The following is a 15,905-nucleotide window of genomic DNA, read 5'->3' as shown; positions in this document are numbered from 1 at the left end:
AGTCTACATTTGCACATTAATTGTGGAATAAGCAGGGATGAGCTGACATCTTTAACCGAATACTATTCCAATTGCTCAAATACAATGGTGTCCACAGTTTTCGCTTTATATTAAGGCACCTCTTGGTTTGAAAGCTGAAGTGTCCGATCCTTAACCAATGCCCTTCTCTATGACCTCCTTTACAACAACGATAATATTTGGTCGTTTCAAAGCAACTTTTGCGACTGTAGAACCTTACAGTGTCGTTTGGTATTGTAATTGCCCTGGCGTCAAAAAAAAAAAAACAATAATCATCATAATTGATTAACCTTTTGTCGCAACATTGTAACTCTGAATAACTTCGGGTTATCTCGATCGTTCACTCTTGATGACGAGGTGGCATTTGAAACAATAAGCCTATGCGAATGTATACACAATATGAAAGGAAGCACTTCATTTTCACTCAAAATAGTTTTGTTAATTCGGCGTGAAAGATTAATACGGTCGATCATTCGTTCACGGAGACAATAATTAGAAAAAAAATTGGCATATTTCGCATAATATTTTGCGAGCAACTTATCATAGTGTGCAAATCAGGTGTTCCACTTTCATATCGCTTTGAATAGTGCTTTTCAAGAATCATATCTGCACGTAAGAAGAGGTTCCTCTCCTTGTGGACGAGATCAGGTGTGGTGCGCAACCGTCAGGCGTTGCTCTATACACCAGGTCTTTCATGGAATACCGCCAGGTATTTTTAAAAACAGGCTTTTTGGGGTATGAAGGCGGCTTCTACGGCAATAATACCCGCGTTGGCGGACGTAAGGAAACAGCTGAATTATGTTAATAGTTAGTCGCTTGACAAATTCCTGATAAATAACTCTTTAAATATTACATTTAGACAGCTGGCTGTGTTTAGAGATTTGTAGCCAGTCATATACAAAAATAGCCATATCAGTTTTTAAAATTTCGAAATCACGATAACCCTGGGCGCTGTGATTCGATAAAATTCGGCTATTTCGACTAGTTATGCGCACTGGAAAGGTTGCTTTTTCTGCATGCTTTTCGAAAGCGCGTGAATTTTGGCATGATGTAACCGAAATTCGTTGGGCGACAGCGGCGAGGGTAATCGCGTTTTCGAAATTTTAAAAACTGATATGTTTATTTCTGTATACGACTTGCTACAAATCTCTAATCGGCTACGACTGGCTACAAATCTAACTGCAACCGGTCGCCTAACTGTGATAGTTGAGAAGTTAATTATCAGAACTAAGTCAAGCGGCTGCTACAGTAAACTTTATTCACCTGTTTTCAGATGTCCGCAGACGCTGGTATTATTCCGCAGATGCCCTCTTCATAAGCCAAAAAGCCGATCTTTCAAAATTAGTGGCGGGCTTGCCTGCAACACCTGGTACGTGTTTTCAATACCGTTTATGACAGTAAGCTGCATACCATGTATGATTACAAAAAAGAGTGTCAGACAGAAAATCCCCTTGGTTTTTTCATGGTACACTTTTTTTTTTTTTACGGCAGTCGAGTCCTAACTGATTGAGCTATCATGGTCGCGGCCACGCACTTGGGTTTTTAATTTTGTGCGCCACAAGATGACCTAGGCTTCCCGCGACGACATCAGCAGCACTCCAAAGCTCCGACAGTTCGCCATGCGTGCACGTGCGTCTGATCCACGAGTCATTTTCCAACTGGTGATTGAGAGCCAAGATCGTTTGGCTCCTTTAGAAAAAAAAAAAGAAAACGGCGTAAGAGGGAGTGGGAGAGGTTGAAAGCGAGAAGGAATCAAGGCAACGGGAGGGGTCGCCTAAAAACCCCGCGTCCACTGCAGTGAGACAGACGCGCACAATGACACTTTCTGGCCTGGTCCTCGTGTCCCTGCCTTTCTGCTCGGCACTCTTCTCCCGTGCTCATCGCCTACGTCTTCGAGCAGACCATGGACCACGCACTGGGCGTGCAAACAATGGCCACGGCAGTCGTGAATCACGACACGAGCGTGTCTGTCGCACGGTGCGCATACCGTATGCGGGTCCCCCTTAAAGCGACGAAAACAAAGACAAGAAACAACGAAACGTGCAATAAAAGAGCAAAACAACGAAATGTCACGCAGGAGCAGCGGGCGGTGGCTCAGTCGCTCAGCAGCATCGGCGCATTGAAGACGGTCGCAGGACCGGCAGAGGCCGATGGTTTTCGCCGATGCGCGTGCAGCCTTGGAGTGCGTGAGTGCAGGCTGTATGGGATGGTGGTCATTAGGGCCCCTCCGACGCCCAGCAGGGGGGCCGAGGACGCCCGCACCATTCGTCCTGGCTGGACACAGCAGCAGCGCGCGTGTGCTGCTGTGTCCATGCATACCGGTCCTCTGCCAGGCCTACTCCCTTCGGCTCTGTGCCTTCAACACTTTCTTTTTAACGGTTCGCTCTACCGACATGCTTCTTGAGACATTTCATTCAGATATAATAGATCTTAAGGTTTTGTACCCCTGCAGTTCAGTTATATATGCTCTGCGTTTTTCGCCTTTCGTTTCTATCGTCTCCACATTGTGCGTTGAAATAAGCAGTGCAAACAACACAGCACAGTATAAAGAAGGTCGAATGCAGGATACAAAGCCAGCAAGCCGAAACGTCTGTACAACTGTGAAATACTCATCGTATACAACAAACCCAACAATTCTAGACAAAAGCAGCTTTGGACGGGAAAGGATTTATGAGCGCAATTTTTTTCGTACATTGTGAGGTTTCACTATAACAATCAATACATCCGCAGATCTCCTGTTGGAAGGCTTGCATTTTTTTTTTTGCTACTACCATTTTTGCTATCGTCAAGAGCGTTCCCCATTGGTTTCTTTCTGGCAGCCTTAACTACTCTATACGAGCGATGGCAACACCATAAAAGAAAGATTTCGCTACATATCGGAAGAATAGACCATTGCCTCCAATATTTCTATATCAGTACCTTACAGTTTTCCAATATTCAAAATTTTTGTCCAAGAATGTTGGACATGGAATGTCACAAAGACGAAAAAGAGCGCTAGACGCCACTGTCTGTCGTTTGCATAACTGACCCAAAACAACAGGAGACAAATTTAGTCTTCGAGGTTCGCTGCATCAAGGACGCTTCATGCTTGACATGGCATTCCCTGCCAACCGAGGGGAGGTCCCATGGTCAGAAACGAACTGCACAACGCTGAAGGTCGAGTTCCATGCCAGAGGGAGAATATTTCTGAGGTGGGCTGCTCTGTCGGGGCTTAATGTGCTAGCTAGCGCTTAATACGGGGCGAAGGCACCCGCAGATAAGTTGGCAAGGATTCGGAGTAGTGTACTATAAGAAAAGGCATCAAAGGCAACTGGGTGGAATGTTCAGTAAACTTTGCCTTGCTGTAAATTGAATATTATAGAGAATGGCATTTAAAGACGTTGCATTCCAACGAAAGTCTGGGATGCGCTCATCCCCAGGAGTACATCAATTTTGCGCTACCGCCAGTGGCATTCACGTGCCATCACGGGAGCTATTTTGTTGTCTAGTGCGTAACTTCAACGGTGCAGACATGAGCAAATGGCGATAATTCCATTAGAAACGCACTCAGCCTTTCACGACGCTCCGTGTACAAAAAAAAAAAAAATCGCGCCCAGTGTGACCTCGGTATACAGTAAAGTTCCGCCCACGCATATCATATGGTATGGGCCTGTCAGAAAAATCCGCAAATAAAGAGAGTAAATCAGCCAACGAGAGAGGGCTAGAAGGAGACCTTGTCCGGCTGCTTGGACCTTGAGTCCCAGAGGGCTCTGGTTCAGAGAGCGCGGGCAGCGGCTACTGCCAATGGTGTCCCGGTATGAGGACTACCACCAAGGCAATGGAGCGGTGAAACCCTCCACTCTCCTCTAAAACCCGCCCCAGTGCATCCAATAAAGTTTTACGAACACCACACACATTCATGACCGCCACAGACGGCTCCTTCGCGAAAAAGTTTACTAGTCTGATGTTGAACCTTTTTCTTGTTACCTAAACAACAGTATTGATGTTGCCAACTGCTGTATTTCTTTTTAAGTTGTATCTTACTGTAAGAAATCCGATGGCGTGAGATCCGGACTGTCGAAAATCCGTGCATGTAGAAATCTGATCACGGTTCTGTGGTTCAGATGAACACTTAATTATGTAATCCACCATTTTTTCAAAATGCTGCTTCTTCATCAGTGGCGTCACTTGCATGAGAAACTGCCGCCTGAGAGAATAAAATCCAAACATTCACGCGAAGGTAACGCCGTTCAGTTAATTTAGTCGTCAAAAATATCACGGCCCAGGAGGCTAAAATTAACTGGACTACTTTAGTAAAGTCCAGTATTCTAAGTTATACCCCTGTCACACGGCCAGTTTCAATGCCGATCGAGTCGAGGGTCTTCGAGATTCTCAATCACCATCGAACTCGAAGGAGTTGTGTCGCTGCTACACGGCAAATCTCAATGGCCATTGAAATGGTTCTCGTGTCTCACGCTACGCTTGTGTGGCGCCACAATCGCTACTTTAGATTTTACAAAAATAACAAAAATATTTGATAAATGTATACGAAATGCTTAAGTACACGCATACGCGCATGTTGTTTAATACCCTTTTAATTGCACGCACGCGACGGACAGATGCAGACACTGCTGTAGCCACTCTAATACAAGATGAGCCAAAACCAAGCCAGCCCAACTGCGTCGGAGCGCTGCTTCGTCAGGCTTAACACATGGGAAGTCGCCTTGATATCCGAAAAAGAAAAGCTATTTGTCTCTTGGAACTTTATGCGAGGGTAATAATGGGCAAATCGAAGGCGAATACAACAGCTTTTAGAACACGATATTGCTTTGAGGGATTAGCGACGAAGCTGTTATCGCTGCGAAGCGGGCGGGCAGGGCGCCGCCATGTTGTCAACGCAAAGTACGCAAACAACGCAAATACCGCAACGCTAAATTAATGCGCTTAATGCGGTTAAAACCAGTCTGATACAATTTTAGAAATATTGTACAGACTGCTAGCATTAAAGTCTAGGCGAATAATGTTTGTTCATGCTTTTGTACCTTGAATGTGTCGTGTACGAAAGTGCGCTTGGCGCCGCTCGAAGCAACGCTAGCAACCTTGGGCAGCGCTCGAAGACCCTCGAAATCTCGATGGAGTTCCGCGCTGCTCCGTTGACTCGATAGGCTATTGACTCGATCGCCATTGAAACTGCCCGTGTAGCAGCGCTCGATCGCCTTTGAGTCGATAGACTATCGGTTCGAGGGCCCTCGAAATGCCCGTGTGACAGGGGTATTACTAACATATAGTTAGTTTTCTAAGCTACTAACATACAGCGGCGAAGCAGTCCGCCTCGGCCTGTTTGGAATAAGTATCGGCGCGAAATTGAAGAACATCGCAAAGCATATAACCGGCGCCAGCCAGCAGACGCGGCTTAGGCTCAAGTCGGTCATTTCCCGCCCGCGTGAAAAACACGTAGACCAAAAGCTGCTTCCCCAGACACGCAAGGGAAACGACGAACGCACAGAGGCGCTCGAACGTGTATGCATACAGCAGAATCGCGGGGTCGGCCGCCAGGTCGGGTCGTAGCTCCGGGACGCGATGAGAAAGAGGGGCGAAGCCAGGAGGCGCATCCGGTGCCGGGGAAGGGGGGGGGGGGGGGGCAGCATAGGGGTTCTTTTCAGCCGGGGGTCCTTGAACGAGCGGATGCTCTTATTCGGCGCGTGCCGCGTGGCACGTGCGCGGCGCGTGCCGCCTGGGCTCCTTCTCAAGAACAGCTGCTCGCCTGCAACCCCCCCCCCCCCCCCCCCCGCACCCCGACGGACCCTGCCGACTAAACTTGCCCTCCACCACTCATCTCCCTTTCTCCTCGCAAACAGCCGACGTGCCGTCCCTCCATCCCGTCTACCTCACCAACGGCATCCACCTTTGCATCCTGTTCTCTACTGAAAGCTCCCGGCCGCCACAAGTTCTAGCATGCGTCACCCGTGATTTGCAGCACGCAGGGACCCCTCGACCTCACCTATCACTCCGTATCTAGCTAATATCCGTGCAGTGCTGTGGAAGTGAAAGATCTGCTCAGTCCAGTGAAGCGACAGAGACGCATCCGATCTGGATGCGGGGCTTCTTTATAGGGATGAAATAGAGTAGTCATATTAAATGCTGCTGAGAGCACGTTCTCATAAGGGTAATTAGCGGCGCAGTCGGAGCTTTCTTCACGCGTCTTGGGCAATCGACACGGCACGAGTCGCGACTATGTTCTCGAAAGGTACCCGCCTTTGCAGTTGTTAAAAATGTTTGTACAACTACCAAGAAAGCGAAAACCAAGAAATATACCTGTACACCGCATATCATTGCACACAATATATCTTCGTGACATCATCTCAACTTCACACGACAACACAATCATCAAAAGGCTTAAAACCCCATTTGGTGCCTACATGTAGTTTTGAGAACTTGACGCTGTTTTTTTTCCCGAGGAAAATGTGATTAAAAGCCACCTGATCAAAAGCCAATAAGCTTTATTTGTACACTTACAATGTATAATAATCCTTCGGGAATGTCACCCGGACATTTTTTCATCAATAATTTAAGCGCTAAATTTTATCGCAACACTGTACGTACTGATACGAATTTCATTGTGGCACTCACAGGCTGACTGCCACGCCTTTCAATTTTCTCAGTTTGCGTAGCGCTGCACAGAACTCTTGACGATACCATGGCACTAAAGGAGCAAAAACGCATGTCTCCGAATATATACGTAGTACTCTGCTGGCATATGTTGAAGCGCGAAATACGGGACCCCGGGCCGGAAGCGGGCGATCTATTTTTGTGCGGTCGCTACGGCGCTATTCCTTTACCTGCCTTCGTCTACCGACGCGACGAAGCGCCCATATTTTGTCGGGAGTCAGCTAGCCATGCGTCTGGCGGGAGATCTTTGTCTTGCGTCAGTGTCTGCGACTAATGCACGAATTGCACCTGGATCTCATTTAAAGCTTTCTTTCATTGTGCGCATAAATTCAGACAGCCGTGTATTGAGAGGTTCGCTACTAGAGTTGGAAAAATGATTTTCTTTACAGTGCGACATGTTGCAGGCTGGAGCTCTTCTGCTTGAAATGATCTCCTTGCACTGTCAGTACTTGCGTACTTGTTAGGTATGCATTTTGAATGCGCTTACATTGCACAGCAGTACTCTAGACAGGCGTATCGGTGCAGTTCCATGGCAACTATGCAGTGTTGTGAAAGTTGAGAACTAAGAAAAAAAAAAGATTGGTTTTATGGGCTTTAATATCCTAAAACGACTCAGGTTATAAGGCACGCCGTAGTGGAGGGCTCCGGATAATTTCGACCGCATGGGTTTCTTTAACGTGCGCTGACATCGCGCAGTACAGTGACTTCTACCGTTTCACCTCCATCGAAATGTGACCGCCGGGGCCGGTATCGAACCGCGTCTTTCAGGGCAGCAGCCGAGCGCCATAACCACTGAGCCACCGCGGCGGCACAGCACAATAACAAGAACCGAATAACAATGCACTGCCACACGCACAAGTGACTCCTCACCTCGCAGCAAACACGACGTAAGAATGAAGACGTATATCACTTTCACGCCCACATCCGCGCGGCAGGGGCAGAGGAAAAGAATGGGCGAAGCCCGGTGGGTGAAACGTAACGCGTAGAACAACCGGTCCTCGCTTGGTGACGTGAGCTGAATAGTTGAGCTCTCCCGTTTCCGTGCCGTCGCCGTGTCCCTTCGCTACTCGGCTCGTAAATGATGCCGATGGTATATACACGCGTTCCCCACACAATGTTTGGGCGACAATTCGACTCTGTTTGTTTGTTTATTTGTTTGTTTGTTTTTGCGCGTACAGTGTAAAAAAAAGACAAAGTGGGGTAGAAGCAAGACGAGATCGCATAAAAAATTGCGGTAGTTTGCCGGACGTAGCGCGGCAGGCTTCGAACAAACAATCGAGCAGCGAGGGAACGGGACACCACAAGCAAAACAATACCAACAAAAGCTGCGCTTTGCCGGACGCATTGTGTATCGGGTGACCGACAAACAAGCGGCCAAACAAGCGTGCCGATTTATCCGATATGTACCAGCGGTCACTGCTCGCGGGGTCGCGGTCGTGGGGCCCATAGACATCGTCATGCGGGCATCCATCAACCCGCAGCTAGTATGCGATGTAGCGCTGACCGCTGCCCACCACGACTGAAAAGAGATACGGGGGGAAGGGAAGAGTGTCGTTCGCTTTTCAATGAGTCTCGCAGAGCATCAAAGCAAGAAAAAAAATGCCGAGATATTCATACTGCTGTAAACGGTGTTGGGTTGCTTTGGACAAAGAGGATGGCATGCGACTGCGGAGACGCGTCCTCTAGAATGAGTGCGACAGAGCAGGTGGCATTGCGGAGCTGACACCAAACGACTTTATCGTATACAGTGCTTGTTGGGATCTTTCTCTCAGAACCTGCAGTGAGTTGCTTGTTGTTTGTCAACGTTTTGTTTTGTTTATCCTGCCTATATGTAAAGACACATCTGTACAGAGGAGTTGGTCGCGGCCGGCTGAGTCACGATCACTGTGCGTCAAAAAAAAAAAAAATTGTTCACAATTCTGCGTTAGTATAGAGGTGGAAAAATTGGATTTGTGGGTGGCTGCGGTGGGGACGAGCATTCATGCTGAATAAAAAATGGGTGCTTCGTGCGGCGCAGGAGACGACACCGAATGGAACGCAGATCCGCCTCTCTTTTTCTTTTATTTCGGTGACATGGGCATGTAATGGCTGCTGCGGTTCCCTGTGTGATGCTGATCCGTACATCGTCAGCATCCCCCTAACCGCGTCCACTACAGGACAAAGAACTCTCCCGTGTCCCTCCAATGAATCCTTTCCTGTGCCAGCTGCAGCCACCTTATGGCCAGAAACTTGTTCTTAATCTCATCCGCCCACCTGTCCATCTCACGCCCCCTGCTGCACTCTGCAGAGAAAAGAGTAAACAGGGGATAAACTGGCCTCTATGGCGCACGCCCCTTTTTTATAACTCGCAGTGCGCTATAGAGGACAGCTTACTCCTTTTCTACTCCTTTTATAGGCGTATTCGTGTTTAAAGATTACCCTTGTCCTGTCTTGACATCCACTCCTACCTCCGTGCATCATAATTTAATATCAACCACGTACTTTATCCAACAACCATTACTAGTGTGAATCTTGGTGACTAAAGTATATATAAAAGATGTTTCGCGATAAACTGCAGGGAATAATAGTACTTTTTTCCTCAGTTTTGACATCCTTTTGCCGAGGCCTACAACAAAAGTCGACGCATGCCGGCAGGTTTGAAGCTGCCTTGAAACACTCCTCTTCACACATGCTCTGTTTCTTTCAGCCCCTTGTCACACTCGGCGACACACGCGGGTGTCACTGATAATAAACTGCCATGGACCACTCGTCAGTTTACTTGTGTGAAATGAGACACGGGACATGTTTTCGAGCTCATCATCAGAAAGGAAGCGCCACAAAACTAGCACATTGGAAGTCCTCTTTCTACGAACTTCGGATACAACGAACGCCGTCCGCGTGACCGTCTGGTTCGTTAAAAGTGGGCCCGACTATTATACGATATGTATTTTACCGTTTTCTACCCCTTGAACTATAGCCGCCGATTAGGTCAGTTGTATGCTTTGCGCAGTGACCACCTCAACAGCTTCCAGCAGGCCAGAAAGGTCGAGAGGAGATGGTAATCCTGAGAGAGAGAGAGAGAGAGAGAGAGGGAGAGAGGGAGTAAAATGAAACCGGCCTCAACGAAGGGCGCAGCTGAAACGTCTTTAATTCATGCTGGAAACTGAATCGTCCAGTCCACAAGACCGTTGCGGCTCTACTGCGATTTACATATGTGCTACTCCGACACGGGGTAGGCCAGTGTAGGTAACAATTTTGCATTTATCTACACGTAGCCTCGAAAGTCTTCGCTTTAACGACAGACCCTTTCGTGAGGAAAAAAAAAAAAGAGAAGCACGAAAGAAGAACGTACGCACTTGTGAACTACCGTAGCGATCTGCCGGTTGCCAGCGTGTATGTTCACGGCAGTTCGCGTCCCTTCGTGGCGGGTCGAAAGCCGTGACCCTTTACCAAACAGGTGAAAGAGAGAAAGAGAGAGAAATTGTATATGCTTCCGGTGTAAACGCAGGCCACGCCGATCGAACACGCAGCGGAAGCACATTGTGTTTCTTGAACCCTGACCGAACAGCCTATATATTAATTTATTCCTCCATTGATTCCTTTCTTTTTTGGTGTAAACACCCGTGGAGCCACGCCCTGCGACGCCCCACCGGATAATCTGTTCGCGCCTTTCCGAGGGCTCGCATATGCCGGTGTAGGGCCTAACTGACGTTTCGTTGGCGCTGGAGTGAGAGGCACACAACCAAATGCCGCCAGAAGATCAGGGGCCGCATTCTCAGAGCGCCTTGCACTTGACAACGGTAGAGAATCGGCTGGCGCCTCGTATGTACAGCACCCTATCGCGATTACCGAAGTGATTTACTGGATGTGTGCCATACATTGAGGGAATAGCTTCGATCATGGCTCTGTGGCTGGCATAGCACGAGCTGCGCGAGTGCCTTGCAGAGACCATACAATGCCCTGTAAAACTGTATATGCAATCACTCTGTCTCTGTGTGAGTCTACTGCAAGACAAAAGGCCTTGAGATCTCCAATTAATTCCTGTTTTCTGCCAGCAGTAGCCACGTTGCCTAAACAAGAATTTAATCCCCTCATTTCAACTAACTCGTGGCCACCGTCATCATCTCTGCCAACATGATATGGCTACTGATTATGAAAATAACGTTAAGAACGGCGATGGTGACAATGGCCATTATTGGCTGTTATGCAGTTTGCGGGGATACATGTCAAAGCAGCAGCTTCGTCTCAACATGTGCGTTATCCTTCTACAAAATGTAAAGCGTTAGTCTTACCCGTGAAATAAACACAGAAAGACTTCTGACAACTGGAAGTTTGGCAGTGTTTATTTCTCTGACGAAAGTCTACCGCGGAAGTCCATCCGCGTACCGCATACCTCGTCCGAGATGTATCTTGTTGTCCGTCACCTTCTTGATCTACTTATCTCTCCCGGTTGCGCACACCAAAAGTGTCGTGCACAAGGCACACACGTATACGTGTGTGCCTCCAGTTCAGTAACAGGCACTCAAGCTCACACATGCACTGGTCGCCGCCTCTCCGGAGGTAAACATTTCCCGGGTCACTAGCGGATTTAAGTCGCCCGCTATTCGCACCGCCGCTTCCAGCCATGGCTTGCTCGGATACGCTACGCACATTTCGGCGTTACGCCGCCCCCTGGCCCAGACTTAAGTACACGCGTGTCTTTCGCTGCCTCGCGAGAGAGCGTGGCCTCGTTCATTCATCGGAGCGTCGTCGTCCGCCGAAAAAAAAGGAACCCCGTCACGGGCCGCCGAGTCGCCCCGAAACAGCGACTGCGTAGAAGCCAACAGCGTCAATACACACACACGCACGCACCTATGCTGGCCCTCTCCGCTTCAGCGCCCTCAGTGGAAGGTCGACGCGCTGGCGCCCTGGTAGCGAACACGCGGCTGAGCTGTGCGTATCTGCGTTCGGCTAGCACAGGCCGACTCCTTCCCTGTGATTACTGCGCACTCAGTTGTTCTTCTCGCATACTGTACACACACGCGAGCCTGGGCGGTCAGTGCTGCGGGGCCTTTTCGCCTATTTTCGGCCCCGTGCGAGACAGCGAGTGAGTAAAGGGTGGAGGACGAAGACGCGTCGTCGTTTGGAGATCGCCGAAATGGGGCGCGGCTGTGTGCGTGAGTCAGGGGAGCTTGGAAACGACGGATTGTTTCCAACTTTGGAGGTCCCTCACACTACTGTTCGCCGTCCTCGTTCGGTGTTTCTGCGCTTGCGTGCATACCTTCGAAATGCTACTCGCTCATTACTGTTTTTTTTTGTTTTTGAGCTCGATGCACCTGTCCTCGTAAAACAGTCGTTTTTTATATTTTTCTTGTACGTTTATCGGCAGCGGGTCGACACCAAACGGCCTTCGGGGATCGTTTACGCAACGTTAGAAACGAGAGCGCTTCGCTTCGAGCGGACACTGAAGAGCGGAGAGGCGCGGAACAATTGTCCTGAAAAGCGGTTTCTTCTTTCTTGCTTTTCTTTTTTTTTCAGAACCATACTTTTCAGCTATATAGCGCTGCAGCCGTCAGTGACAACACTGGCCGGATTGCGTGCGTTTCCAACGCGCAACATCCATTAGAGTGCGATTGCAAGCGGGTACAAGAAAACGGGGAACGTCGCGTATAGGCACCAAAACTACTGTCCTACACATGGTTTTAGAGCAGTCGGGTAGGATCTTACGTCGGCGGCTCGGTGGCTGTTCGAACGACACTAGTGCATAACTTCATCCCCCTTATTACCTTAATTGCCACTGAAAGTAATCTTCACAAAACTGCTTCACAACCTCTCCCTACCCCGTGCTACAAGTACGGGACGTCCTGTTCTACAGCATGCGCGAAGAATCGCTCCCAGTTTGAACTGCATAGATCCGCTCACCGCCCACAGAGGCCTCAAACGCAGCAACGCATTGATCCGGAAGCGTCACCGGAAGCGAAAGGGACGCCCTGGCGCGTTCTCCACATTCCGAAGCCGCCAGGGCAGCGTATACATCCCGGCGATGCGCCCCCTTGAACTCGGAACGAGCGAGAAGTTATCGGGGCTGGGGGGGGGGGGGGGGGGGGGGGGGGGCTGCGCCGGCGTATAGCGGAATAGATAGCACAGCCAGGCTTTGAAGGGCAGCGGTGCGGCCACTTGACCCTAGTTCCAGGACCTCCGGGACCACACCCTGCCCATGAAGAGAGTGCTGCCTGCCCCGAGGCTGTGGGAGAAGCTCGGTACTCATTACGGACCGCGCCCGCGCGTGGACAATATGTCCCGGGGAAGGCTGAGTAGCACCGCTCCATCAGGGAAACAATCTGCGCCAGTACAGATTGCCGGCGAGCGAAGCTTCGTTCCCGGAGACTGTGAGGGAAAGCCCATGATGTTTCGCTTGGTTGTGAGTGATAGGCAGGGAGGTTATTTACGTGGAGGTCGACGTTTCGTGGTATGTACACGTAGAGCCAACTACAAGGGTTGTCTGCTCCTTTAACTTCGTTAAAGATTGTAATTGTTCCAAGCAATACATTTTCTCGCAAATGGTTATCTTGGCTGACGTTTTATTTGATTTGTTTCCTTGCTACAGCTTTTTCTTGGCTTACATCGGTCAAAAATAGCTTGGTGCTTAAATCGATGCATTGTAACGGCAATTCTTAGTTGTAAACAGGGCACGAGGAAGAAATGCGAGAGACAACGCTTATTTTCAACTGAGCTTGTTCACAACACGAAATCAACATTTATAGGAAACATACGTGAATGTGTTTTCTTTAAATTTCTACTCTGCTGCATCATATCTTATTGCGCTAATTGTATGTCTGCGTTGTTTTTCGTCTTTCTTACGCCACGTTTACAGCTGACAATCCCCATTACTTTTTCATCTTCCATGAAAAAAACAAAAACAAGGGTAGAATACTCAAAGACGGAAGCGAGAGCAAATAAAATGGAATTAAATTTTCAAGTGTGAACGAGACAGCGTGGAACCATCAGGCCTTGATCTCGTACTTGCTCGCGGGGGAGGGGAAGAATAAATGATAAAGCGTGCAGCGTTCGCGAGACGCCAGTTTTCAGCGCCCGTCGATTAACCCACGCCCTTCCGAATGCTTTTCTGTCGACGTCGTCAAGTCGTAAAAGCGAGCCAGATATTCATCGCCGTGGCACTCAGCATCGACAGAAGTCTTCGCTTTTTGAGAAAGGGCGCACCAAGAGAGAAGAGGCATTTCTTTTTGCCTGTATACGATAGTGGCCTTCACTCAGACACGCTCACGGATACGCGGGACTGCGCTACATTATGTCACGAGCATCAAATAGGTGGAACCTTTGTATCACTCCGCTGCACTTTGCGCACGTTATCTCTGCCCTGCTCAGTGTCTGTCCTCTCGTCGCATACTCTTGAACGAGTGCCCTTGTCGTCACGTGGTACGAGGAAAGAGATATCTCGCTGGTCGGAAGGAACACACAAGCGCGCAGCTTGAGTGCCGAAAGGTGAACAAAAGTGCTGCTCCGTTCTATCTTTCATCACAGCAGAGTCATAAAAGAAGGGAGAGCAAAAAAGAACACCCGAAGACAACAAAGCGCCGAAGTAACGGAGGAAGGAAGATGGCGTGCAGTAAACATCGGACGGGCAGAGACAGCGATTGTCACGGCATTCTTGGAAATAGGCGCTTTCGCACGTGTATAACAACGGGGCCGGCGACGAGTAGAGGCGACCGTAAACCGCCACCCGACGGTGGGAACCGATGTTGTCCTCAAGGTCACGTCGAGGACCTGCCTCGGCACACTACCGAGCTGAGTGGGGATCTACAGAGACAAGGCCTTTGGAAAGACAAGCGGCATGACAACAACAAAAAAAGATGAAAAGTAAGAAAACTGCCGCGGGCGGCTTTTTGGGACGCCCTGGCGAAAGCTCGCGAACCGCCTCTTTTCCTGACGTTGATGCATGACCTCCGCAATCGCCATCTCTCTCTCTCTACACTCCGTGGGCGCCCGTCGACGCCTCGACAAGATTCGGGCGGGCTTGGGAGGAGGAGGGGGTCTCTAGCTTTGCCGTTGTCTTCTCGCGTGGCGTCCTGGCTTCGCTCCACAAAAGGGGCGGCGGCCGTGGAACAGTGCCGCATACCGGGGCTCCGGAGTAGGCACGAGTGGGAACAGTCTGAAATTTTGCAAGTACGCGCTGCAAGGACTTCTTTGGTTCAGTCCCAGAAAGAGGTACTCAGTGCAGCGCTAGAGTAAAGTACAGTGTGGCGTAGATTAATGATGCGGTAGAGATGGAGATGCAGAGCGCAGTGCACGCGGAAGGCGCTCGTGTGGTGTAGGCGGTAACCGTGAGGATGGTAGCAGGTGATACGGGACAGCCATTTACAAAAGGGTACGGTACCCCCTTCATCAGGTAACCAGAAAAACTGCGTCTCTGCAGTTTTGTTCTTTTTTGGGGAAAAAAAGAAATAAGGTCTTCAGGACAGCTTTTGCCAACGTCATATGTGAAGGCAATGGACATGACAAAAATCAGAAAAAAAAGAAAAGTATCCGATGACAACGGACATAATAAAACAATTCTCATACTTCGTTTAGCTCTGGAGAGAAGTAGTAGCGACGATAGCTGACACTTCAACAGATGGGGGATGGTGATAAAGAGAGTAAGAATCGCCGTGTATAGCGTAGCACTTCGGATTAATTTTAACCGCCTGGGGTTCCTCAATGTTCTCTTCTCTGCAGAGCACGTGGGCGTCTTTTGCGTTTCACCTTCTTCGGTATGCTGCCCTATACTCAGCCCGGATTGGATCCCGCAACCTCAAGCTGAGCACCAGGGCGACAAAGCCCTTTTTAGGCACCGTGGCGGATACTGTCTTGTATAATTAAACGAATTAATTACTAGTCTACAAAATCGAAGACTGCAATAAAAGCAGAGCATCCCTTAAACCAGCAGCCTAAACGACGTCTGTATACCGTCGGCCGCACCATCGCAAACTCCTCCTCGTAGCCGTTGCAGAGCGCGCGCAAATCGACCGAGTTTAAAAACGCGCCCCAGACCACGCGAGCGGTCGAACGTTGAGTCAAGCGCATTCCGGACGCGGGTTTCCCACGGAGAAGACGCCTCGGGAAAGCGGTTAGCGCGTGAGCGCTGGAAAGTCGCGTCCCCCGCCTGTGGCGTGCAAGAATGTTAATGCCCTGCCATTGACATTGTGCCGAAACAATGGCAAGCGCCATGGCCGCGTTAGGGAAGAAGGCTCGCGGACTTGACTTGCAAATAGCTGAGCGGCCGC

Source organism: Amblyomma americanum, chromosome 4 (genome assembly GCF_052857255.1).
Source record: "Amblyomma americanum isolate KBUSLIRL-KWMA chromosome 4, ASM5285725v1, whole genome shotgun sequence".
Classification (NCBI taxonomy): Eukaryota; Metazoa; Arthropoda; class Arachnida; order Ixodida; family Ixodidae; genus Amblyomma; species Amblyomma americanum.
Note: the sequence above shows the minus strand (reverse complement) of the source record.